Genomic DNA, 26,719 nt, shown 5'->3' on the forward strand with positions numbered 1-26,719 from the left:
TATTTAATATGCAACTTTGCTTTACATTTATATACAGTTATATGAAAAAGTTTGGGCACCCCTATTAATCTTAAGCTTAATGTTTTTTAAAAATTGGTGTTTTTGCAAGAGCTATTTCAGTTTGATATATGTAATAACTGTTGGACACAGTAATGTTTCTGCCTTGAAATGAGGTTTATTGTACTAACAGAAAATGTGCAATCTGCATTCAAACAAAATTTGACAGGTGCATAAGTATGGGCACCTCACCAGAAAAGTGACATTAATATTTAGTAGATCCTCTTTTTGCAAAAATAACAGCCTCTAGTCGCTTCCTGTAGCTTTTAATGAGTTCCTGGATCCTGGATGAAGGTATTTTTGACCATTCCTCTTTACAAAACAATTCCAGTTCAGTTAAGTTTGATGGTCGCCGAGCATCGACAGCCTTCTTCAAATGATCCCACAGATGTTCAATGATATTCAGGTCTGGGGACTGGGATGGCCATTCCAGAACATTGTAATTGTTCCTCTGCATGAATGCCTGAGTAGATTTGGAGCGGTGTTTTGGATCATTGTCTTGCTGAAAGATCCATCCCCTGCGTAACTTCAACTTTATCACTGATTCTTGAACATTATTGTCAAGAATCTGCTGATACTGAGTGGAATCCATGCGTCCCTCAACTTTAACAAGATTCCCGGTGCCGGCATTGGCCACACAGCCCCAAAGCATGATGGAACCTCCACCAAATTTTACTGTGGGTAGCAAGTATTTTTCTTGGAATGCTGTGGTTTTTTGCCGCCATGCATAACGCCTTTTTGTATGACCAAACAACTCAATCTTGGTTTCATCAGTCCACAGGACCTTCTTCCAAAAAGAAATTGGCTTCTCCAAATGTGCTTTTGCATACCTCAGCCGACTCTGTTTGTGGCGTGCTTGTAGAAACGGCTTCTTTCGCATCACTCTCCCATACAGCTTCTCCTTGTGCAAAGTGCGTTGTATAGTTGACCGATGCACAGTGACACCATCTGCAGCAATTTGATGCTGCAGCTCTCTGGAGGTGGTCTGAGGATTGTCCTTGACTGATATCACCATTCTTCTCCTCTGCTTTTCTGATGTTTTTCTTGGCCTGCCACTTCTGGCCTTAACAAGAACTGTCCCTGTGTTCTTCCATTTCCTTACTATGTTCCTCACAGTGGAAACTGACAGGTTAAATCTCTGAGACAGCTTTTTGTATCCTTCCCCTGAATAACTATGTTGAATAATCTTTGTTTTCAGATCATTTGACAGTTGTTTTGAGGAGCCCATGATGCCACTCTTCAGAGGAGATTCAAACAGGAGAACAACTTGCAAGTGGCCACTTTAAGTAGCTTTTCTCATGATTGCATACACCTGGCTATGAAGTTCAAAGCTCAATGAGGTTACAAAACCAAAAAAAGTGCTTTAGTAAGTCAGTAAAAAGTAGGTAGGAGTGTTTAAAACAAGAAAATGATAAGGGTGCCCATACTTATGCACCTGTCAAATTTTGTTTGAATGCAGATTGCACATTTTCTGTTAGTACAATAAACCTCATTTCAAGGCAGAAACATTACTGTGTCCAACAGTTATTACATATATCAAACTGAAATAGCTGTTTCAAAAACACCAATTTTTAAAAAACATTAAGCTTAAGATTAATAGGGGTGCCCAAACTTTTTCATATAACTGTATAATGATGGTAGGGTATGAGATATATTTTTTGTCTTTTGTAGTTACTTTATGTGGCTGCAGACTTGTGAATCCTCACATTACACACACAGCACACTGTCTGGGCTCTCTGGTTCGGGGAGCGGGTTGTCATGTGACCTTAACCCCTTAACAACGCTTGCCGTATTGGTACGCACATTTGCGTACCCCCCGTTCAGTGAGGGCTCCGGCGCTGAGCCCGCACTGAACGGAGCACATGTCAGCTGATTATTACAGCTGACATGTGCCCGCAACAGCCGCGGGTGGAATCGCGATCCACCCGCGGCTGTTAACATGTTAAATGCCGCTGTCAATCTCCGACAGTGGCATTTAACGCGCGCTTCCGGGTAGCGCGGCATAAGCCCCGCCCATCGGCGACCCCGTCACGTGATCGCGGATCACCGATGGGTGGGCATGACAACCCAGGGTCTGCAGCAGACGCCTGTGGTTGTCATGATCTGGTCGCTATGAGCGCCACCTATTGGTCGGCGCTCATAGCACAGGACCATTTCTGCTGCATGCAGGGGACCTGCTCGTCCCCTGTATGTAGCAGAGCCGATCGGACAGTTGCTGCTTCTAGTCTCCTATGGAGACTATTGAAGCATGCAAACAGTAAAAAAAAAAAGTTTTTAAAAATATAAAAAAAAGTAAAAAAATATAAAAGTTTAAATCACCCCCTTTCGCCCCATTCAAAATAAAATATTAAAAAAAAAAACCTACATAGACATATTTGGTATCGCCGCATTCAGAAACGCCCGATCTATCAATATAAAAAAATAATTAATCCGATCGGTAAACGGCGTAACAAGAAAAAAATTCTAAACGCCAGAATTACGTTTTTTGGACGCCGCAAAATTGCAATAAAATGCAATAACGGGCGATCAAAACATCGGATCTACCCCACAATTTTATCAATAAAAATGTCAGCCCGGCGCACAAAAAATAAGCCCTCACCCAGCCCCAGATCACGAAAAATGGAGACGCTATGGGTGTCGGAAAATGGCGCTATTTTTTTTTTTTTTTACCAAATTTTGGAATTTTTTTCACCACTTAAATATAAAAGAACCTATACACGTTTGGTGTCTATGAACTCGTAATGACCTGTAAAATAAGAAGGGCAGGTCAGTTTTAGGATTCAGTGAACGTGGTAAAAAAAAAAAAACAACTGTGGTATTGCACTTTTTTTGAATTTTACCGCACTTGGAATTTTTTTCCCGTTTTCCCGTACACGATATGGTAAAACTAGTAATGGCGTTGAAAAGTACAACTCGTCCCGCAAAAAATAAGCCCTCACATGGCCATATTGACCAAAAAATAAAAACGCTATGGCTCTGGGAACAAGGGGAGCAAAAACGAAAATGCAAAAACGGAAAATGCTCCGAGGCTTAAGGGGCTAAAGGGTTTTTCCCATGAACCAAAGTTGATTTTAATCAATAGATCTTGGAATAATAATAAGTTCCACAATTGGATGTGTTTAAAACGTTCCTGTGCTGAGATAATCTTATAAATGTTCCCCTGTGTAATGGCCTTGTCTGACCATACAGGAACATGGTCTGATCATACCACATCTCCTGAACAGGGTGGGAAACAAAAGAGTATACAGACATTATAGCACGGGATCACAGATGATTCTTTCTGTGAGGTAAAACATTTCCCTGTCCATTTTAAACAATGTTTTACTTAAAAGAAAGAATCAGCTGTGCTCCCCGGCTGTAATGTCTGTACGCTCTTTTGCTTCCTCCCCTGCCCAGGAGGTGTGGTACAATCAGACCATGTTTCTGTACGGTCAGACACAACCATTACACAGTACACAGCAGGGGAACATTTATAAGATTATCTCAGCACAGGAACATTTTTATAAATACATCCAATTGTAGAAATGATTATTATTACAGTAACTATTGATTAAAATGTACTTTTGTTCGTGGGAAATCCCCTTTAAGTATGTGATTTACATGCTCCTGGCCCCATTCCAACTTCGCGGCCCCATTCAATACAAGTGTATTGAGCAAGACCGGAAACAGTCTAGTCGGAATGTGGCCAGGTGTATGCAAATCGCATACTTGAGGTCTCATGACAACCCGCTCCCCGAACCAGAGAGCCTAGACAGTGTGCTGTGCATGCAATGTGAGGATTCACAAGTCTGCAGTCACATAGTCACAGCAGACTTGTAGCTTCAGACTAGACAATCCCTTTAATAATAATTTCATAATAAGCAGCTTATTATTTGTATAAAGTTATTAAAGGGGTTGTGCGGGCTTGGGATAAAAGTCTGCAGTCACTCTATGTGACTGCAGACGGGCAAATCATGACAGGGTATGGTGCGCCTGCTGTCATGAGCCCCCAATTTCAACAGTGGGATCGGGCGGGCATGTGACCACATGTATGCTATTTGCATATGTCGACTAGCTTCTCTCAATACAAGAGAATTGAGACAAGCTGTGAGAGTCTAGTCAACACATGCAAATAACATACATGTAGTCACATGACTAACCGACCACATAAACAATGCTGGGGACTCATGGGTCATTATTACTGTACATGGGGGAATCAGTGGACATTATTAAATGTTAAGTGGGCACTTAAGAATCATTATTGTTATAGGGGCACTTACGGTATTGTGGCCGTCAACGGTGCACCTGACGCATTATTACTTTTAGGGGCAAAATGTGGGCACTGTTTTCTAGGGCACTTGCACAGGGCAGTAATATTTTAAAGGGGTAGTTTTACCATCTAGAGAGCACAAAGGGGGGATTTTACTTTGTAAGAGGCACAGTGTTAGCATTATTATGAGGGGGCACAGTGGTGGGCTTTATTATTTGGGATACTAAGAGGATCAGTAATAGGGACACATTCAGCAGCAGCGGCTCAGCATTGGGGTATCAGCAGGATGAGGGGTTTGTGCAGGTTGGGATAGATGGGGCTGGTGCCTGAAATGTGAGAAGTCATATGTGTCTTTGTTGTGATCTCTGCAGATGAGCTGTGGCTGGAGAAGTCGTTATATCGGTCTGGGACAGGTGGAAAAGACGGGAAAAGTGAATGACTCTAGCAGAAAGGACGTCACCTGTAAGGTACTATATATATCTGTACTGTAATCTCTTATATGCTCTGCAATACTGGTATCTACTACTATATGGTCAACACAGTATGGCAGTAATATCAGTGTTAATCATTGTATAAAGATTTCTTTTAGCAACAGCACGGTCATCTGCTGAAGTTCTCCTACTTCCACTATTAGGGTGCACCACCATATTTGTAATCAGGGTTACATGGTTAGGGGCCCACTCAGAAGTTTTGCCCCCCCTGAACCCAACCCTTAGCTATGCCTCTGGGCACATGCTCCATAGAGAATGGGCCCCATATAATGCTCCATAGAGAATGGGTCCCATATAATGTTCCATAGAGAATGGTCCCCGTATAATGCTCCTTAGAGAATGGGCCCCATATAATGCTCCATAGAGAATGGGCCCCATATAATGCTCCATAGAGAATGGGCCCCATATAATGCTCCATAGAGAATGGGCCCCATATAATGTTCCATATAGAATGGGCCCCATATAAAACTCCAAACAGTATGGGCCTCATATAATACTCCATAGAGAATGGGCCCCATATAATGCTCCATAGAGAATGGGCCCCATACAATGCTCCATAGAGAATGGGTCCCATATAACGCTCCATAGAGAATGGGCCCCATATAATGCTCCATAGAGAATGGGCTCCATATAATGCTCCATACATTTAAAAAAAATAAATAAATACTCACGTTTCATTGCTGGTGGCAGGTCAGGACTCCTCAGCGTCTTCTGACTCTCTGCACTGTCAGAGCTGAGGGCGCAGTGTACTGATGTCATTGCGCCCTCTGCCCTGACACATCACAGTGTCAGAAGACACGGAAGACACCGGAGCTGCAGAGCATTGAGATGAGGTAAGTATAAATGCCAGGGCCCTGAACAAAGCATGGGGGCTCACTCGCGAATGCTGGCACCATGCTCCCCCGACTCACTGACCCCATAGCGCACCAGGGTCCCTAACGGTGAGTGAGCACCCCCGCTTGCCCAAGTGCTGATGCTGGCCCTGCTGATACCCCATATGTGGGAGAAGACTACTCTATAGGCACATGGCAGGGTTCGGAAGGTAAAGAGCTCAGTTTGACTTTTTGGACTCAAAAATGGCTGGAATCGAGAGTGGACGCCATGTCGCATTTGGAAAGCCCCTGATGTGCCTAAACAGTGAAAAACCCCTATCAGTGACTCTATTTTGTAAACAATAAACACTATTTTATAGAAAAAATAATTATTTTTGCATTACTCTATTCTGAGAGCTATAACTTTTTTATGTTTTTCCTGATGAAGCTGTTTGGCAACCTGCTTTTTGCCGGACAAAATGGCATTTTCAGCTATACCATTTTTATTTACATTCGTCTTTTTGATTGTTGTTTTATTCCACTTTTTGTTCGGCAGTATGATAAAAAAGCATAGCTTTTGCCTCTTTTTTAAAATATTTATTTTTATTGTGTTCACTAAAGGGGTTAACTAGTTTGACAGTTTTATAGGTCGGGTCGCGGCAATACCAAATATGTTTACTTTTTTGGGTTTTTTTTACATAAAAATATTTATTGGTTTAATGTAATTTTTAATTATTATTTCACTATTTTTTTTTTTTTACATTTTTACAAATTTTTTAAACGTTTTAAAAAATCTTTCGACTTAGTCCATCAAGTGGACTTTCACTTTGATCGCTGTTATAAAGCATGCCCAAGCATTACAGTTAGTGTTGAGTGAGTATGTTCTATTAACCCTTTCGCCGAGTATGCTCGGGCCGAGCTCCGAGTGTTTACAGCTGCTCGGTGATATGTTCTACTTCCTCCAGCTCTTCCAAGTCGTCTTCTCCTTCAGGTAGGTGGGGCATTCTTGATAGGGCGTCCGCGTTGGCGTTGGTTCTGCCGGCCCGGTATTTGATTGTGAAGTCATAATTGGATAGCCGGGCCATCCACCGCTGTTCTAGGGCACAAAGTCTTGCATTGTCCAGGTGTATCAGCGGGTTGTTGTCCGTGTACACAGTGAACTTTGCGGAGGCCAGGTAATGCTTAAACCGTTCTGTGACGGCCCACACCACTGCCAAGAATTCTAGCTTGAAGGAGCTGTAATTCTCCTGGTTTCTTTCAGTGAGCCTCAGCTTCCGGCTGGCGTACGCGATCACCCTTTCTCTGCCCTGTTGGTTCTGCGACAGTACGGCTCCCAGCCCCACATTACTGGCGTCGGTGTGGAGAATAAAAGGCTGGCCATAATCAGGGTAGGCCAGGATCTCATCCCCCGTGAGGGCCATCTTCAACTGTCGGAACGACTCCTCTTCCGGCTTGTCCCACTTGAAGGGTGGCTTTTGGCTTCTGGTCTTAGATTGCCCTATCAGGAGGTCTTGCATAGGGGCTGCCATCTTAGTGAACCCGGGGATGAACCTTCGGTAGTAGCCTACCAACCCGAGGAATTGCCTCACTTCTTTGATGTTAGAGGGGCTTGGCCAGCTCTTGATTACTGTGACCTTGTCGGGGTCGGGGGCTACTCCCTCAGCGCTCACCACGTACCCTAGGTACTGTACCTTCGGTTTTAACAGGTGACACTTTGAGGGTTTCACCTTCAGGCCATAGCCTGCCAGGGCTTCGAACACCTCGGCCAGGTGCTTTAGATGTGAAAAGAAAAGAAAGGGCGCATGTGTAGACTCACAGGGCTATTTAAATAATTTAAAAAGTGCCAGTACACTCACCTGTGATGGTTGTGTACGTCTACACAACCAAGATTAAGCGTGTGATTAATGAGGCTCCGGGTCGCCTCTATTTGTAGTACCGTCCTGTCGGTGTTTGCCTCGCAACTCCGTGCTCCTCAAGTGGTCACACGATCCTGCTGGACCAGATACTACGTCACCGCAGGTCCTCAGTAGTTTAACCCGGTGGCTGGATAACCGCAGGTCCTCAAACATCCAAATAGACCAGGCTGCTCCTGCCGCTTTGGCTCCGTATGGAGATATTTCACAAGTAAACAATGGTGCAGCGGTCTCAGGGAGCGCCAAAGGAATACTGGACAATTTAATAGATGGCAACCGACTTTTATTCTTCCTCCAATACCACTGCCACAACGCGTTTCAACGGTCTAAGCCGTCTTCATCAGGTGGGGTCTTAGTCAGCATTCCATCAGCCTCTGGAAGGCCCTGGTGCATTGCAGAGCCTGAATGGCATACAGTTGAATTCACTTAATCCCATCGGGGTGGTGAAGGCGGTCTTCTCCTTGTCAGCCTCTGCCACAGGAACCTGCCAGTACCCGCTAGTAAGGTCCAAAGTAAAGAAGAAGTTAGCTGATTTTAGGGCTGCTAAAGACTCCTCTACCCTAGGTAACGGGTACGCGTCTTTATGGGTGATACGGTTGACCTTCCTATAGTCCACGCATATTCTCATGGTACCGTCTTTTTTTTTTTACCAAAACTAAGGGAGCTGCCCAGGGGCTACAGCTATCTCTAATGACCCAGCTTCTTTCATTTCTCTCAGCATGCCCTTTGCATTCTGATAATGTGCAGGGGGTACAAGTCTGTGTCTCTCTTTTATTGGTGGGTGGCTCCCCGTGGGGATGTGGTGTTCCACTCCCTTCACTTTTGGGAGGCATGGCAATGGGGAACGGGTCGCTTATCCTCACGCTACCGATCTCACCACCAGACAGTTCTATCTGTTGCCGTCTCATCAGGGCTCTTATCTCTTTCTGGAGGACCCTCTGTTGACTGGAGCTCGCATTCATCGCCACCTGCTGCAAAATCACAATTACTTCTGAAAGACAGTTTTCGATCACATTAGTACCCAAGGTTATTTTAGGGTGACTTTCACGACGGTCAATGTCCACAATGATCACTCCCTGTGCCGGCAGTTCAACCTTACCAATCTTGATGGTCACCTCTCTGAACCTCACCTGCGGCACGGGTTGGCCATTGCTGGCAATGATACTTAAGTCATCGTCTGGATAACGGGTTATATCAGTGTCACTCCAGTACCGCTTGAAAAGTACGTAGGGGATGGTAGTCACTTGAGACCCGGTGTCCAGCAGTGCACTCATGAGGATACCGTCCAGCACTACGGGTAAGACCGGGCGTCCCCCCACGTACTTATCGCGCCAATTAGACGGGCCTGATGACCTTATGCCTGGGGGTTGGCCCTCTGCCCCAGGTCGGACCCATTTAAAGTACAGTACCTGGCTATGTGTCCTGGCTGGCTGCAACGGCGGCAAATCGGCTGTCCATCCTCAGTGTAACGGTCGGTGGGCCTCCCTCTGAACGACGGGATCCTTCTCTGTCGACACCACGGGACATCCTCCAGACTGGAAGCCAACTTGATTGGTCTTGACGGTTCCATCTGCAACGACTGTACGGTCCTGGTCAGTGCAGCCACACTCTTTGTTAGTTCTTGGACCTGATGGTGCAGGTTTGCAGGCTGGGATGGATCTAGGGCCTGCGCATCAGCCCCCACAAGGTCTGCGGGGTAGGGCGCCACCCCCTGGTGGAAAGTGATGGCGGGGCGCCGGGAAACCACAGCGCCACCTGGTGCGGGTTCTCGGAGCACCCGGATGGCCCTATCTTTGAACTGCGCAAAAGTCAAATCGGGGTTCTGTAGGGCCATGAGGCGCAGCTGGGTTCTGTGGGCGCTGGACAGCAGACCTTCTATGAACTGGTCAGTCAACAGTTTATCAGTGTCCTGCACGCTGCCAGGGTCAGCTTGCTTGATTGTTCCCAGAGCTTCTTGCAGGTTCAAGGCATAGTCTCTGATACTATCTTGGGCTCGCTGCTTACAGCCATAGAACCGCACTTTGATTTCTGCTGAGGTACGGGTGTCAAAGGTGTCCCGCAGACGGGTCAGAACCCCCTTTACAGTCCTTTTCTCCTCAGCTTTCCAAGAGTTTACCTCACGTTGGGCCGCACCAGTTAACTGCCCTATTAGTATGCTTACTTTCTGTTCTTCTGTCAGGGGATAAACCTTGAATAAGCCATACAGTCTTTCTTTAAAGTCGCCCAAGGTATGCGACTCGCCAGCATACTGTGGTAGCCAGGATATAGGGCATGGAAAACGACATCACAGCTGCAGCGGCTACGCTGGTGGTAGAGGGTCCCTCCGTGTCCGAATCTTCCTCCCCCCTAGTTAACCGTGGCCTACCTTCCGACGATCCTCTTCTGTAGGCCGCGGCTCCGCTCGCGATGCTCTGGATGAGGACCTTGCGTCGCGGGGTGATAACGTCAGCGTCGCTCTCTCCCCTTCCAGGACCTTGCGCAGCGTCTCAGCATAGGGCGGAGCTTCAAGTCTCACGCGTTTTTGACGTCCATGCCCCTCTTCTTCCCGCGCGGCGTCCTGAAGATGGCGTCCGATGGCGGGAAACGGCTCCGGATGGCAGGAAATCTCTGCAGTCTTTTCAGGCACGCAATACCCGTTTGTGGCGGGTTGGTCACAATCCTGCCGACTACGCCAAAAGCTGACTCGCCCCCTGGGCCGTGGGGCACCCGGAACCGGGCTTCAGTGCGATGATGGGGGTAGTAGTGGCAACCCGATCCCGTGGCTCAGGGTGGTCAGACCAAATGCTGTGGCAGTCTATTTGTAGAGTTATGAATGTCCGACTACGCCACCCGTGGATTGCGGTCAGGGATGACAGCCGCTGCAAGGCAGACCGCTGAGGCTGATGTTGGTGTGCTGCACAGGGATAGGATAACTCCCCACGGGAAGAGTGTAGCCTCAGGGCAGCGTATGTGAATGCTGGAGGTGATAGTGCAGGCCGCAATAATAAGAGTTCAGAATCCGCTTCAAACAGTCCAGGGTCTTTATTGTAGGTATTACTAATGACCCAACAGGAGTACCGGGTAGGAATGGGCCTGGGTGTCTGAGAGCATTCGGGCGAGACCCACTGGTCAGGGTGAGTGTGAAGGCCTACCGTTCTCTCTCTGCCCTTGCTGACTATCCCCCTTTTCGTGTTGTAATAGCCCACGTCCCTGAGCTGGCCGTGTACTTCGCCTGTATGGCTTGCGACTCGGGCCTTAGGCACCTTTTGCTTCTCCGTGCTGTACTGGTCCCTCTGTGTGGCGGAGCCTCCAGGCTTCTTAGGCCAAGGGACCTGAAATCCCTCGCGGGTTGGTTCTCTGCTGCTGGGCTTGCAACCCTGACAGCCTCGGACCCCAATGTCCGGTAGTGTAGTTCTCTCAGCCTGGACCGGCTCTCGTCCCCTCTGTCCCTGGCTCGCAGCTTCTCCTCTGTATCACGGACTCCTCGGCTACAGCTGAACTGTCCCTACTTCTCTCGGACTAGTCTCAGTCCTGAGCTAGGTCATCCAGTTCTCCCTAACCCTGCCCTCAGTTCCAGTTTTTATAGGGGCAGCCAGCTCCCCCTACTGGCCTGGGACAGCAGGTGCTGTATGCTAATTGTCCCTGACCAGGTAACCTCCCTCCTGCTCTCAGACACAGCCTTTAATATTTGTGGCATCCAGGCCTGGGGTGACACACAAATCCCCCCAAAAAATGTGATTCAGATAAGGCAGATGGAGTCACTTTAGACTCAGTCTGGTCTCTGTTCCGGCAACGTTTTATCATTTTAAGTGTCTTTTTAGCGCACACGTGTGGTCGACCACAGTTCTGTGCACGTCTGAAGACGGATACCATGGAACAGATAGCAAACAGAGTCCAAAGTATCTCCATCTGCCTCATTACAGTGAGTGGTTCCGTGGGGGATTTAGTTTATATCGCATTTTTGCGGGATTTACACGGAAACCCCAACTTAAGTGCTCAGCGTAGAACTTATACTGAAAGCAATCAAAAATGTTATGTACCCCAAAATGTTACCAATAAAAACCCTAACTTATCCTGCTCAAAGCCAACCTCCAGTCAGGTTAGTCATCTGTCACTGGAACTATAGGGGGTTCCCAAGTTTGTGGCAGGCACTGACATATTGCACTGCTGTGGCCGCTGCACTTTCCTCTTCCTCTTCAATGGAGGTGAAGTCTGGGAGGAGATCAGACAGTGTCCTGAAGTGAGTGTCCCTCACTGCTGAGTATTTGGGGCACCTCAGCAAGAAGTGGACCTCATTCTCCAAGACCTCCTGGGGGCACTGCTGGCAGAGTCTGCGCTCTTCCCGCATGTAGTTCTGTCAGTGCCTCCCGGATTCGATGAATAGACTGTGGGCGCTCAGTCTGTACTGGCTCAGAATCTGTCGCTCTTTGGAGTTTGCTAGTTTCTTTAGCTATGGGGCCAGTTTGTATCCCTTCTGTAGGTTCTGGTATATCATCAGTTTCTGTGATTTGTTTATGTCGTTCCTCCAGACACTGATATATTCCTCTTTGCCGTTGTGTACCATCTTCCGGATTTAACCTTTTGTCAGGCCATGCAGGTTGGTGGCTTGGTCAGGCTGGTTTGGGATGATTTGTGTTGGGGGGTTCGTTCTCCTGGGGCTTCCTGATGTAGCGAGGCTTTGTTAATGGTAGTAGCTGGGACTACTACTTTATAGATGAGAATGATATTGCCTTCTTCTGGGTCACAAGGTGTAATGGGAATATGACCAGCTCTGCTTGGCCGGCGCTGTTTGATGTGCTCCGATGGACTTGGAGGAGCAGTTTGTAGATCTCTAGGTGGAATATTTCTGTTGGTCCAACGTTCCCACTTGGATCAGTTCGGGTATGAGACTGGACCCCAGACTTCTCTGCCATTCAGAAGGATTGGGGCAATGATGGTATCAAAGATTTTTAGCCAGATGGTTACAGGCGCCTTAAGATGGTAAAGATGTCTTCTGATGGTATAGAAGGCTTTGCACGCCTTGTTTTTCAGCAACTGTATGGCTTGCTTAAAGCTCCCTGATTGGCCGAGTTCAAGGCCCAGGTAGGTGTACTTGTTGGTTTCCGTAAGTAGACAGCTGTCTATTATGAAGGGGGTGCGGCCTGCTGCTATCTGCTTTCTTTTTTGGAACACCATGGTATTAGTTTTCTTCCGGTTGATTGGCAGTGCCCCTGTGGTGCTGAAGGTCTCTAGGAATTTCAGATTAACTTGGAGGCCTCTCTTAGTTGGTGATAACAGCACAAGGTCATCAGCATAGAGCAGAAATTTCACCTCTGTGTCAGGGTGAGTCCTGGTGCTGAGAAGGACTCCAGAGCCACCACCAGCTTGTTGATGTAAATATTGAAGAGCGTTGGACTGAGGCTGAAGCCCTGTCTTACTCCTCAGTTCTGTTGGAAACAGGCCATCCTCCTTGCATTTACCCTCATGCTGCAGCTGTTCTCAGTGTAGGAGCTTTGGATGACATCATATGTTCTGCATCATATTCTGCTCCCCAGCAGTTTTAGGACTAGCCCTGGGTAACACACTGATTTGAAGGCCTAATTGAAGTCTATAAAGCAGTCATGGACCCTCTCATGCTTTGTATTGTGGAAATGGTTCTTGATGAGGCTGTGCAGGGTGTAGATGTGGTCGGTGGTGCAGAGATTTGGCATAAAACCTCCTTGGCTTTTGCTGAAGACATTGTATTGGTTGAGGAAGATGATGATCCTCTTGTTCAGGATGCAGTTTAAGAGTTTCCCCAGGTTGCTGCTGACACATATTCCCCTGTAGTTTGCTGGGTCGTACTTATCCCCATTTTTATGTATCGGGGTTATGAGTCCTCAGTTTCAGTTTTTGGGAAAGTAGCCAGTCTGCAGTACAATATTGAATAGTTTTGCTATCGCACCCTGGATGTCTGGCGGGCTGTATTTTATCATTTCTGGGAGTATCCAATCTGGGCCGCTGGCTTTTTTTTTTACCTTTCATCAGTGTGATCCTTTCTGTTATTTCTGCCAATGTAATTGGTGTGTTCAGAGGGTTTTGGAAGTCTTTGAATTTTTTCTCCATATCCTTCAGTTTGTTCACAAACTCTTTGTGTGCCACGTTCAGGTCATCATTTGGGATGTCTTTTTTTTATAACTGTAATTTTTATTAAAATTTTTCACATATTTTTAGGAAACATAGAACACAGAGAAGTCATTCACATTTTCATATCAGAGAAAACACTTAGGCCTCCAACAGGACGACCCATTAGAGATCACTTTAAAGCTTTCAAATTCAAATATCTGATATGAAATCCATTTTAAATAACAGTCCATGAAACACAGAAAAAAAAAAAAAAAAAACTAAGACAACACTGAGAGAAAGAAGGGAAAGGAAGAATGATATAGACAAAGATCATGAAACAGTTGGTCATTCACTACGCTGCGCCCAATAGTAGTTCCATGGGGCCCATACTGTCTTGAACAGGTCCATCTTTGCATTAAGACTTGTGTTCAAAGACTCCATCCACCTCACATCACAGACCCTAGCGTAGTACTCTTGTCTAGAGGGTGGTGAGTCCCTTTTCCAGCATAGAGCAATCATGCATCTCGCTGCTGTCAACAAGTGGAGGTGCAATTTGGAAGAATGTTTACCCATTCCCCTAGGGGTCACATTGAGAAGGAAAACAGAGGGCTCCAGAGAAATCTCTGTAAATAGCACCTCCTGAACCAGTTTTCTTATTGTTTCCCAAAAAGGAACTATTTTGCTGCAGGTCCAGAAAACATGTGTCAGAGTGCCGACAGATGATCCACATCTCCAGCATATACTCGGGACCTGCGGGTTTATTTTATTCAGGATATCCGGCGTATGGTTCCAGTGCATTAAAATTTTATATTGGTTCTCCTTGTATAGGGTGCAAATTGATGTCTTAGCTGCTTTAGACCATATTGTCTGCCATGTCTGAGGGGAAAGCCTCCTTCCCAAGAATCCCTCCCACTTAGACATATAGGGGTGCTGGAAGATGGGTCCACCCACCGGTGAATTGATTGTTTTATATATATCCGAGATCAACCCCTTGGTAGAGGGACCTCTCCTGCACAGCCTCTCAAACTCCGTGGGGATGGACACTTTATATTAGCCAAACAGGGATCTTGCAAAATACTGAATCTGTATGTACTTATAGAATTCCCGATTAGTGATGTTAAAACTTTCTTTTAAATAATCAAACTGATTATTACTAAGGTGTTTCTGTCCACTATATCCGCAAATCTAAATAATCCCGCATTGATCCAGGGGTGAACCATCGATGATTCTAGGCTCTGAGGGAGCAAAGGCTGAAAGACAAACGATATCATCGGGTAGTGTTTAGAAGAAAGAGGAAATCTCCTCCTACAGGTGTCCCATATGTCTCTAGTGAATTGCATAGGGCCCAGTAAAGTGGTTTGGAGTTTAACAGATTTCTCAGACCACAGCAGTGAATTCGGATGAACTGGGGCTATCCATAATTTTTCAATTTCTGTCCACTAATTATATGCCCAAAGGGATGACCACGAAGGAATCCTTCTCAAGTGAGCCGCTCAATAGTATTTTACCACATCCGGGACCGATAACCCCCCCTGCTCCCTCCCCGAGATCAGTACCTGCTTGGAGATTCTATGCCTCCCATTATTCCATATAAACTTCATTATGCAGGATTGGAGAGCCCTCAACTCCCCCATAGGAACCCCAACTGGTAGAGTTTCAAAATAGTAGTTGAGTTTAGGAATAAGGGACATTTTCACCGCCGATATCCACCCCAAAAATGAGATATGAAGATTGGCCCACTTGACCATAAGACCCTTCAATTCTTTAAAAAGGGGCAGAAAATTATGAGCAAACAGGGTCCCATAGTCTGACGTTATGTTAATCCCCAGATATTTGATACTCTCTGACTTCCACCGGAATTTTTAATTCAGCTTAAGATGATCTAATTCTTCATGCGTGTTACGGGTCCGGGGGGTGGAACCTCTGTGCTGCGGTGCAAGGAGGGACCCAGAGGGGCGTAACTAAGTATCAACCTGCTGGACCGACCCTGGTCGTACGGCGGCTAACTCCGTGACCAGGGAGGGACCGAGCCGAGGGACCAGGTGCTACTCTGGGGACCACCTTGTAAGGGAGCAGGTGACTCCCACGGTACAGATGGCAGGGACTGACCGGAACAGCAGGCAGGCTGGCGAGCGGAAGCCTCCAGGTAGGCTATCAGGAAAACACGGCAAATAACGGCAGGAGTCTCTAGGTGGGCTGGCAGGTGGTCACGGCAAGTGACGGCAGGAGTCTCGATGTGGTCACGGCAAGTGACTGCAGGAGTCTCTAGGTGGTCACGGCAAGTGCTCCCAGGTGAGCGGGCTGGCAGGCACGGCAGGTAACAGGCAGGCAACAGTCAAGTGCTCCCAGGTGAGCAGACTGGCAGGCACGGCAGGTAACAGGCAGGTAACAGGAAAGTGCTCCCAGGTGAGCGGGCTGGCAGACACGGCAAGTAACAGGCAAGTGCTCCCAGGTGAGCGGGCTGGCAGGCACGACAGGTAACAGGCAGGTAACAGGCTGGCGGGCAAGACTGGTAGTCAGGCTAGCAGCGGGACCTGAGGGCTGAAGCAGAGGTCAGAAACACTGTGCAACAACTTTTGCTCGGGCACCTCCTTTTTGGAGGAGGTGCTTTATATATGGGAGGACCCACGGCTATTGGCCGGGGACTCCTTAGGACGGCGTGCGCGGCCCTTTTAAGAGGGAGGGAGCGCGTGTGTCCTAAGCACAGTGCCCGGGGAGCTGCGCGCGCCAGCAGCAGGAAGAGGAGCGCTGGTGAACGCAGAGCGGGGAGCGAGGAGGTGAGTGGGATGGCGTCTCTGCCTGGCAGGGGGGCAGAGATGCCGATGCTACAATGGGGAAGGTTTAGTGGAAGTGCCTCTGTTTTTTTAGAATTAATCTTATATCCTGAGATCATGCCATATTCCCGAAATATCACTTTAAGATTAGGGAGGGTGATATGCAGATTCGTAAGGGTCAGTAGCACATCGTCTGCAAATAGGGAAATTTTAAATACTTTACCCCTTACCTCCACCCCCGATATGTCAGGATTAACTCTTATTGCTGCCTCTAGAGGCTCGATACACATGGCAAACAAGAGGAAACCAGGGGAGGAGTCCTGAGGAGATAATTTGCATATTCCCACTGCATTTTGGGGTAAGTGAAGAGTCTCCGCGAGCTCAAAGAACACTGGATTTTGGCTGTTAGAGCTGAAAAGAGGACATCGGTAAACCAGGGGAGGAGTCCTGAGGAGATAATTTGCATATTCCCACTGCATTTTGGGGTAAGTGAAGAGTCTCCGCGAGCTCAAAGAACACTGGATTTTGGCTGTTGGAGCTGAAAAGAGGACATCGGTAAACCAGGGGAGGAGTCCTGAGGAGATAATTTGCATATTCCCACTGCATTTTGGGGTAAGTGAAGAGTCTCCGCGAGCTCAAAGAACACTGGATTTTGGCTGTTGGAGCTGAAAAGAGGACATCGGTAAACCAGGGGAGGAGTCCTGAGGAGATAATTTGCATATTCCCACTGCATTTTGGGGTAAGTGAAGAGTCTCCGCGAGCTCAAAGAACACTGGATTTTGGCTGTTGGAGCTGAAAAGAGGACATCGGTAAACCAGGGGAGGTGTCCTGAGGAGATAATTTGCATATTCCCACTGCATTTTGGGGTAAGTGAAGAGTCTCCGCGAGCTCAAAGAACACTGGATTTTGGCTGTTGGAGCTGAAAAGAGGACATCGGTAAACCAGGGGAGGAGTCCTGAGGAGATAATTTGCATATTCCCACTGCATTTTGGGGTAAGTGAAGAGTCTCCGCGAGCTCAAAGAACACTGGATTTTGGCTGTTGGAGCTGAAAAGAGGACATCGGTAAACCGCGCGCCAGTAGGTGCGCGCATTTTTAAGCTTTTTTCACTGTTTTCAGAACATTAACAGTGAGAACATGGAAGAGTCCAGGAGCCATTTGGTGAGCTGCATATCCTGCTACATGTTCACAGACTTGCCAGTGGAAAAGCCAAACTTCACATGCCAGAAATGCAAGCTTGTGTCCCTGTTGGAGGAAAAGTTGCGAAATCTAGAAGAGAGGTTAACTACCTTGAAAATCATTAAGGAAGGTGAAGAGTTCTTAGACAGAGCAGAATTATCTCTTCATGATTCAGAAAGAGAAGAAATTCAAACTGCACCTGATGAAACAGAGGAATGGAAGCATGTGACCCACAGAAGCAGGATGATCGAGAGGCAGTCAGCACCCATACTGCTCAGGAACCAGTACCAGGCTCTCACGCAGGAGAACCATGAAGAAATACAGCAAAATAAGACTTTGCCAGCAATGAATAACCTTGTAAGCCCTCAGAATCCTCCTGGATGGAAAAAGAAGAATGTTGTGAAGAAAAAACGGAGAGTGGTGGTCATGGGGGATTCCCTGTTAAGAGGAACAGAGGCCGCTATCTGCAGACCAGACATAACCTCAAGAGAAATGTGCTGTCTTCCAGGAGCAAAAATTAAAGATGTGTCTGACAGGATATCAAGACTCTTCAGACCTACAGATCACTACCCATTCCTGCTAATACATGTGGGGACAAATGACACCGCAAGAAAGGACCTGGAAACCATCAGCAGTGACTTTGAAGACTTAGGCAAGAAAGTGAAAGAATTGTGAGCGCAGGTGGTCTTCTCATCCATCCTCCCAGTGGATGGCCATGGAACAATGAGGTGGAATAAGATTCTACAGGTGAACAACTGGCTACGTCGATGGTGCCGTCAACAAGGATTTGGATTTCTGGATCACGGAATGAATTACCTATACGATGGACTACTTGCTAGAGATGGGGTGCACATTACGAAGACTGGAAAACATGTATTTGGAAGTCGCCTTGCTACACTCATCAGAAGAGCTTTAAACTAGAACAATGTGGGAAGGGAAGCAAAAGGCCAGAAAAAGCCATACAGCTGACAAATACTATTGAGATCTCTGCTAGTGGAAAGGAAGAACAAAAACAAAACAATTTAAATAATAAAAATATGGGAGGAAGAGAAACCAATCACAAACTAAAATGTTTTTATACAAATGCACAAAGCATGGGCAACAAACAAGGAGAATTGGAACTACTAATTCAGGAAAAGAAATATGATGTCATTGGAATCACTGAAACTTGGTGGGACGATACACATGATTGGAATAAAAGGCTAAAAGGATACAACTTATTTGCAAGAAACAGACTTGATAAACGAGGAGGAGGTGTCGCATTGTATGTTAGAAAAGCGTATATCTGCCCAGAGATTGAAGCTTCAGAGACTGGGAGTTCTGTGGAAACTGTTTGGGTAAGAATACAAGGAGAGAACAACAGAAAGGACACCATTGTAGGCATTTACTACAGGCCACCTGGGCAAGCTGAAGATATGGATGAACTCTTTATGTATCAAATGACCAAGTTCTCCAAAAAATATGACGTAGTGGTCATGGGAGATTTCAACTATCCAGACATTTGTTGGGAATCTCTCTCAAGTAAAACTAACAGGTCAAGAAAATTCTTATCCTCTCTTGCTGACAACTTTATCTTCCAAAAGGTAGGGGAGAAAACAAGGGGATCTGCTACTTTGGATCTAATCCTTATAAACAGGGAGGAAATGGTTGAGGAGGTAAAGGTGGCTGGGACCCTAGGAGGCAGCGATCATGCTATTATAGAATTTTGGATAACTAGAGGAGGAAGACATGTGAAGACTCAAACTTCAAGGTTAGATTTTAGAAAGGCAGATTTTAATAGACTCAGAAAGAGAATAGGAGGGATCCAATGGCTGGATGTCCTTAAGGACAAAAATGTCCAGGAAGGATGGGAAATTTTTAAAAATGAGATTCTCAAAGCACAATCGTTAACAATCCCGAAAAGTAGGAAGAATGGGAAGCATTTAAGGAAACCAGGATGGATGAACACAGAACTTAAACACATGCTAAAAAGAAAGAAAGAAATGTTTATTAAATGGAAAGAGGGAGGCATATCTAAAGAAGATTATAATGCAGTCTGCAGATCCTGTAGGGCACGTATCAGGTTAGCTAAAGCTGACAATGAATTAAGGCTTGCAAGAGATGTCAAAAGCAATAAAAAAGGATTTTGGGGGTATGTCAAAAGTAAAAGAAAAGTCAAAGATGCTATAGGATTTTTACAGGATGAAAATGGAGAAATGGTAAGAGAGGATGTTGAGAAGGCCGAACTTTTTAACTCCTATTTTGCATCTGTTTTCTCTCAGAAAGAAAATGTAACATCAACTGATCTTCACTGTCCTTTTAAAGGAATAGAGGAATCCAAGTTATCTGTAAACAGAAAGATTGTGAGGGAATATTTAGCTAACATAAATGAGTTCAAGTCTCCAGGTCCAGATGAATTACACCCCAGAGTACTGAAGGAGATCGTAGAAGAAATTTTAGAACCACTCTCCATAATCTTTGAAAATTCTTGGAGAACAGGAGAAGTCCCAGAAGACTGGAGAAGAGCAAATGTTGTTCCTATCTTCAAAAAGGGGAAGAAGGTGGACCCAGGGAACTATAGGCCGGTGAGTCTGACTTCTATACCAGGAAAGATCTTTGAACAAATTATTAAACAACATATATGTAAGTACATGGATAAGAATGAAGTGATTAACCAGAGTCAGCATGGATTTGTAACTAACAAGTCATGTCAGACTAACTTAATTTCCTTCTATGACAGAATCACTGACTGGGTGGATCAGGGAAATGCTGTAGATATAGTATATCTTGACTTCAGCAAAGCATTTGACAAAGTATCTCACACCATCCTTATTGAAAAAATGACCAAGTATGCAATGGACCAGGCTACTGTTAGGTGGATTCATAACTGGCTTAGTGATCGGACTCAAAGGGTGGTTGTAAATGGCTTCACATCCAGCTGGATGAATGTCTCAAGTGGGGTACCACAGGGCTCTGTCCTGGGACCTGTATTGTTCAACATCTTTATCAATGATTTAGATGAAGGAATTGAGGGTAAACTGATTAAATTTGCTGATGACACAAAGCTAGGAGGGATAGCTAATGCTAGAGAAGAGAGAGAGAGGATTCAAAAAGACCTAAATAAACTGGAGCAGTGGGCAGCAACCAACAGAATGGTTTTTAACAGGGAAAAATGCAAAGTACTACATCTGGGCAATAAAAATGAAAAAAGCATATACAGAATGGGAGGAATAGAGCTAAGCAACAGTACATGTGAAAAAGACTTAGGTATACTAATAGATCATAGACTGAACATGAGTCAACAATGTGATGCAGCAGCAAAAAAGGCAAATACAATTCTGGGATGTATTAACAGAAGCATACAGTCTAGATCACGTGAAGTCATTATTGGTCTTTACTCCTCTTTGGTCAGACCTCATCTGGAATACTGTGTACAGTTTTGGGCACCACATTTTAAAAAAGACATAGACAAACTGGAGCAAGTTCAGAGAAGAGCGACCAGAATGGTGACTGGTCTGCAAACCATGTCCTATGAGGAACGGTTGCAGGATTTGGGAATGTTTAGCTTGCAAAAAAGAAGACTGAGAGGAGACTTAATAGCTGTCTACAAATATGTCAAGGGCTGTCACATTGTAGAAGGATCATCTTTATTCTCATTTGCACAAGGAAAGACTAGAAGCAATGGGATGAAACTAAATGGGAGGAGACACAGATTAGATATTAGAAAAAACTTTGTGACAGTTAGGGTGATTAATGAGTGGAACAGGCTGCCACGAGAGGTGGTGAGTTCCCATTCAATGGACGTCTTCAAACAGAGGCTGGACAGACATCTGTCTGAGATGATCTAGTGAATCCTGCTTTGAGCAGGGGGTTGGACCAGATGACCCAGGAGGTCCCTTCCAACTCTACCATTCTATGATTCTATGAAGAGCGGGGATAAAGGACAGCCTTGCCTTGTGCCATTTACTATAGAGAAACTGGGTGATACACAATGGGGAAGTTTAATGGACGCTGTGGGAGAAGAATAAAGGGCCTTTAGTGCTGTTAGAAAAGCACCTGATATCCCAAAAGTCTTCACTGTCTCAAACATAAAGGGCTGTAAAATAATACTCTTCCTGTATTATTTTTTCCTACCGAGGACTTCGCAAAGTATCAATATCACGATATTCTTATAAAAAATGTATCTATTTATTCTTGGATTGTCCATTAAAAAGAATCAGATTGCAGCAGGTACATACAATAATTAGTTATAAAGTAATTGTCCATTTGTCCATAATTAGCTTAATTGTTGAGATTCACCCATCTTTCCTTGGATCCTGGCTGGTAAATCATGTCTTTGTCCAGCACGTGTCCAGGCCTACATGTCAGATACTTCTCAGCATGAAGATTCTTCTTGTGGGGTGGGAAGAGCAAGAGAGCCCCGCCTTTCTGTACCATGGGCTTTTATAGCCAGTCGTATGGACACCTGTTCTACATATGGTAGTGAACCAAAAATACACACACAAATAGCGCATGTCAACTAGACATGATGGCTGAGGCATAGAACTCAGAAAAATGATTATCGATTAACATTCCAAATGAATTTCCATAATTAACCATTTAACATTTCCCCCTTTTTTGAGAATAAAAGGACTTTAACTGAAAATTCTCAAAAGAAGATACATTCATCAATCATTTTTTTCTTTCCTTCTTCCTTGGCAATATCATTAAATTTCCATAATAATAATAATAATAGTAATAATAGTATCAATATCGGATTATTGTTATATAATGATGTGAATTCATGTTATGGTAAGCCGTGACTAATATTCATTTAATATGTATAATTATACTTCCCTATATCTAAATTGAAGTAATCGCGGGTTCAATCGTCATCATCTGATGTCATCGGGTCTTCGTCTCATCTTCTTCTTGGTTCTTTTATAACACAGTCTTTAGATGAAAACTCCTTTGAAATAAATTACAGCGTGTAGATATGGTACAGTCCATAATTGTGTTCATTATTGTGCAGTCCATAAACTGTACTCTTTATTAGAAAGATCATGTGTATCAACTGATAAGAAAACAAAGTCCATGGATGAAATGTAGCTTTAATATCTGTGCGATATTCTGGAATCTTCCATATGTCCGCACTGGTCTAGTGTCACTTTTGGAACAGATGTGACGTCTTTGGTCAGTAAAGCAAGGGTTAACTTGACACTTCGCTGCTTTATATAGCACCATAACCAGTACTCAGTCCTTTATATACAGGACACATATGCCAGGTATTACCTGTTCACCAGCTTTCATTGAAGCGTTGCAGGTGATAAGAAACCACTGGAACGTGATGAAACTTGAACACAACACAGTTCATTCAGGATCATCGTCCTCTGCCGTCCTGGTGATCAGTGGTGTGAATTGTATTGTATGTAATTGACACAGTCTATTATCACTCAGCATTCACACCTTCTGAGACGTCCGGATATCAGTTGCTTCTTTTTGTAACTTTTGAGAATCTCTTTGATTTATAAAAATTAAAAGTCTTTATTAAGATAGAATTCATAATTGCGATGTCTTGATTGAAGTCTTCATTCCCTAATCTGATACCAAATCTGGCAATTTTCCTAACCTATAATATCACAGCGTACCATAGCAATCAATAATATCCATCTAATTATTATCAAAATATTAAAATAAATTATGTTTGGAATAATAAACAATAATAGATAATAATTCAATCAAGTTCTCCATGTGATAAAATATTTTTATGTCATAGGTGTAATTACCTTTTTCAACCCATAGGTGTCAGTGTGTTTTGAAACAACAAGTGTTTATATCTTTATTAAACCAATAATACCAAAGAATGTATGTATACTCATGGATCAAAAATGAATAAATATATGAATGAATGAATGAATGAATGAATAAATGAATGAATGAATTGTTGTGTTTACTCAGAAAATGTAAACATTTTTCTTATAGTAATTCATATCATCATTATATTTAATGAAGCAATATTCTTTGTACTTGACATTACCCCATTAAATATTAATGTGTTTTCTCAATTGAAATATTGAACTGAATTAAAATCAAAATTGAAAATTAAAAATGAAAAATGGAAAAATAAGAAAATAAGTAAGAATAAAATTTGAAAAATGAAAAATAAAATTAAGAGTAAAAATAAGAATAAAAATAAAAATAAGGCCTTTAAATTTTAATGACAAATGCAGAGTAATTATATTCTCCATAAAAAATACCCTTATATCTCCATTATCTGGATGATTTCATATTTGTCATAACCTTGTATCACCAAAAAATTATTAAACTATGCAACTTTGCATGTAACACCCTTCTTAATTATATCATTGTACCTTATTATTGTTTCTTCTTTATTAAAATGTGTGGAAAATAAGTATTGATCAAAAGTGATTATGTAATCAGGATCAAAAACACATTTTCCCCCTTAATACCAAAAATATTATTTTATAAAATTTATGTATATATCAGAACCAAATTAAAAATAGTTATTCTTCTAGAAATATTGTGCATAAATTTCATATCGATGAGTAGCATAGATTTGTCTAAAGAGAGGTGTGTACCTATTTAGGTAACCATTAAAAATAATATCATAGTTATTCAAGAATATTATCATGTGGAAAATTATTCTAAATATAAATTTGCTTTGTAAACCATTTTGATGTGTGGTTGCTCTTATCCACTATTAGTTAAATCAAGAAATAATAATTATTAAGAAATATAGAAGTATATATATATATGTAGATAATACCTAATTATGTATTATAATTTTTCTCAGAATTAAATATATTTGTGTACCTTCACATAAAGAAACATTTATTTATTTTTTTTCAAACATACAAACGTACAAGGCCTCTGTCACATCAATCACGCTTAGCAGCTGCTGATTTGCTCATCTGTCACCTTCACTCTGACATTCACAGATCTGTTCAACTCAAACATTCCACATATGAAGTTTTAGATATATATATTTAACCCAAAATTGTTGTATCCCAATTTATTAATGCGCATTTAATATCTTAATATTTCTTTGAATATTCCCCAAATACATATTATATAATATGAGAGTAAGTCACTTAAATTTCAGACACTTAAAAAAACTATTGTCTTGCAAAAATAGAAATGTCCTTAGGTTCCTTTTTTTTTTTTACTCACTGGCTGCCAGGTTTTAAGTTACATCAGCTGGAAATAGAATGAATGGGATCCTATACTATTAGCTCAAAAGTCAAAGGCCGCAGCTGTCACACGTCATGCTGTAAAGCTACAGGTTAAAACGAACACTTCATGCACAGAAAATATTAGCAACACAAAAGAATTAATAAGTATTACATATATATTATAGTCCAACTAGTTATATTGTTATTATTTTAAAATGTAACACACATAAAATCATGCAATTTTTTCCACTTCCTGTGTGAATAAAGAAATAAATCCATTTTAGAGTTGTTTGATCAAATCCTGCTTTGGAATGAAAACTCTAAGGAAATATAAGAAAACAAAATTAAATATCAAATTCATACAGAAACAGAATTATTTAAATATCTTATACATATATTGGTTGGTTCTAATGTAATTCAAAATATTGTTACTTAAATTTATATATGAAGTTCTAATTTATTAATTAATATATATATATTTTATAAACATATATATAAATACAATTATACACAATCTCTACTTAGACAAGTGTATATATATATATACATACATGAACTACTAGAAACTATGTAACTACAATTTTACTGCATAAGATTATAAATAAATATTGAGACATTGTATAACATTTTGATACAACATCATAATTACAGTTTTTCCTTAGCCACTCCCTAAACCAAATCTTCTGTCTCTCTCAAATATCTCCAGGAACGCCCTATTTAGGAAAGACATTTTTCTATCCTTCAAAACCTCAGAGAACTGTCTGTTCTTCTGTCCACATTCCATGACGTCACTGTGAGCCGGTCGTCTCACCTGTCTCTGTCCGTCTATTTCGGCCATTTTCCTTTTTAGAGAATCACAGTCCTGACTGAGAATTAACTCATTCTGTGGAGAGATGGATCTTTACACTGGCTGATATGGCTTATAACAGATATGAAATCTCCTGCGTATTTGATAGAGTTCACTATGAGGATGACTCAGTCTAGGAGAGTTTGATATTGGCTTTTGGTAAGATTTTACCTTTCCTGGTTTTATAAAATTAACTTGATTTATTTTCTTTGCACGATTCTCATGTTTTCTAACAGAATCCAGCAACTGCGCACATTTGAATAGGGATTCTTTTTGTGACGCTATAACTCTAGATACTGGATCTAGGAATTTGAATTTTTGTACAAAAGTTGTTATCATTTGTTGTACTTTTCCATTTTTGATGAGAGCTTTGTACAACCGTTCAAATATGGACATGAATGTATATGTACATTCCTTCCTACCAATCCTTAGTTTCTGCAGATCTTCTATGTTGGGAAAATCTTTTGTGACACAATAAATCAAATATCTTAATCTGTCCGAATCATTTTCCCATCCATTAGGAGAGTCATTTTCACAGGGCATTAAATGTAAACGTCTGGACAATGTGACAGGAATCCATATTTTAAATAATTGATTCCTCTCCTCATTGGATAAATCAAACTTATCAGAGAAGCTCTCAAATGTCTCTGAATTTCTACAGGCATGGATTTTGACATCATATTTTGGCATGATTTTGTATAATTTCAGCAAATTTTTCCTCATTTTAATTTGTAGTTGAGCCTGGGTAATTCCTGAATTCTCTGATATTTTTAGTGGCTCTTGAACGTCCGCTCCTCCTACGTCACTCACGTCTCCTCCCACTTCACCTAATATGTCAGTTTCTCGTATGTCAGTCATGTCTCCTCCCATGTCAGGTTTCTGTATGTCCGTCTCTTGGTCAGACCCAAGGTCACCTTCAGTTACAGACACGTGTCTTACTTCTTGTTCATTTTCCACATTACAGTCAGAATCAGTATCACCATCTGACACTTCTACACTATTTTCCTGCTTAGAAATCTCTAACACAAGACTATGAAAAAAATCTACCAAATGTAGAATATTTCTCAATTTCTGTTTGTCTCTATTTACCAATTTAGAAGTTAACTGTAAATTCTGCAATTCACATTCTTTGTATAAACTGAGCCACAAAACTTCTATATCATCTCCTACATTAACTTTGAAAT

The sequence above is a fragment of the Phyllobates terribilis genome, unplaced genomic scaffold (genome assembly GCF_046119375.1).
Source record: "Phyllobates terribilis strain yellow unplaced genomic scaffold, ASM4611937v1 Scaffold_68__1_contigs__length_7421828, whole genome shotgun sequence".
NCBI classification, from domain to species: domain Eukaryota; kingdom Metazoa; phylum Chordata; class Amphibia; order Anura; family Dendrobatidae; genus Phyllobates; species Phyllobates terribilis.